Source organism: Camelus ferus, chromosome 1, assembly GCF_009834535.1.
Source record: "Camelus ferus isolate YT-003-E chromosome 1, BCGSAC_Cfer_1.0, whole genome shotgun sequence".
NCBI classification, from domain to species: Eukaryota; Metazoa; Chordata; class Mammalia; order Artiodactyla; family Camelidae; genus Camelus; species Camelus ferus.
In genome coordinates, this window is record NC_045696.1 from 69,012,395 (window position 1) to 69,014,283 (window position 1,889).

Genomic DNA, 1,889 nt, shown 5'->3' on the forward strand with positions numbered 1-1,889 from the left:
CTGGAAAGTATAAAAAGCAGGAATGTGGAGACTCTTCACCTAGTTCTGAAGGCTTTGCCTCATGCTGCAGCTTGCATAATGAATCACCGCACAAAGGAGAGAGAACACCTTGTGTAACAGAAGCCTGGCCAGAGGGAAGAGCTACCTGGCCACAGGCCTGTGTGTCTGCTGCATGCCCAGGTCCAAGGGGGAAATGCCAGCCTTGAGGTGGCCCTTCAGTTTTCCTGTGATTCTACCATTTCTTATATACATGCTCTTGTGTATTCTGGAAATTAAGCCCTTGTTGGTCACATTGTTTGCAAATATTTTCTCCCAGTCTGTAGGCTGTCTTTTCTTTTGTTTATGGTTTCCTTTGCTGGCAAAAGCTTATACATTTGATTAGGTCCCATTTGTTTATTTTTGCTTTTATTTCTATTACCTAAGGAGACTGACCTAAGAAAACAGTGCTGTGATTTACGTCAGAGAATGTTTTGCCTTTGATCTCCTCTAGGATTTTTATGGTGTCTTGACTTATGTTTAAGTCTTTAAGCCATTTTGAGTTTATTTTTGTGTATGGTGTAAGGGAGTGTTCTAACTTCAATGACTTACATGCAGCTGTGCAGCTTTCCTAACACCACTTGCTGAAGAGATTGTCTTTTCTCCATTGTATATTCTTGCCTCCTTTGTCAAAGATTAATTGACCATAGATGTGTGGGTTTATTTCTGGTCTATTCTGTTCCATTGAACAATATATCTGTTTTTATGCCAACACCATGCTGTTTTGATTACTGCAGCTTTATAGTATTGTTTGATGTCTGGAAGGGTTATGCCTCCAGCTTTGTTCTTTTTCCTCAGGATTGCTTTGGCAATTCTGGGTCTTTCATGGTTCCATATGAATTTTAGAATTATTCTAGTTCTGTGAAAAATGTCCTGGATAACTTGATAGGGATCACATTAAATCTGCAGATTGCTTTGGGTAGTATGGCCATTTAAACAATATTAATTCTTCCAATCCAAGGGCATGGGATATCTTTCCATTTTTTAAAATCAACTCCAATTTTCTTTATAAATGTTTTATAATTCTTAGCATAAATTCTTTTACCTCTTTGGTCAGGTTCATTCCTAAGTATTTTTTAATGTGATTTTAAAAAGAGATTATTTATTTACCTTCCCTTTCTGATATTTCATTGTTAGTGTAAAGAAATACAACAGATTTCTGCATGTTAATTGTATCCTGCTACCTACTGAATTCATTTCTCAGTCCTAGTAGTTTTCTATATATAGTATCAATCATCTGCATATACCCCTTTTGATTTGGATACCTTTTACTTCTTTTTCTTGTCTGATTTCTATGGTTAGGACTTGCAATACTATGTTGAATAGAAGTGGTGAGAGTGGGCATCCTTGTCTTGTTCCAGATTTTAGCAGCCAGGCTCTGGGTTTTTCATATATAGCCTTTTTTTTCTTTTTTTCTTTTTTTTTTTTTTTTTTTTTAGGTTTTTTTTTTTTTTGGTGGGCGAGGTAATTAGGTTTATTTATACTTTTTGAGGGAGGTATTGGGGATTGAACCCAGGACCTCATGCATGTGAGGCACACACTCTACCACTGAGCTATACCCTCCCCCATAAATAGCCTTTATTATGTTGGGATATGTTTCCTCTATACTCACTTTGGTAAGAGGTTTTATCATGAATGGATGTTGAATTTTATCAAGTGCTTTTTCTGCATCTATTGAAATGATCATGTGGTTTTAAGCTTTCTTTTGTTAATGTGATATCCAACACTGATTGATTTGCTTATGTTGAACCATCCTTGTGACCTTGGGATGAATCCAACTTGATCATGGTGTATGATTTTTTTTATGTGTTGTTGGATTCAGTTTGCTAATCTTTTGCTGAGAATTTTTGCAT

General features: G+C 36.2%; 1 non-coding gene across 1 annotated transcript; it reads right to left on the reverse strand.

The window, feature by feature from the left end:
• Window positions 1-1,527: 1,527 nt before the first annotated feature.
• On the reverse strand, window positions 1,528-1,599 carry TRNAV-CAC. Its single transcript has one exon. It is a non-coding gene; the product is annotated as a tRNA-Val (tRNA).
• Between the last annotated feature and the right edge of the window lie 290 nt (window positions 1,600-1,889).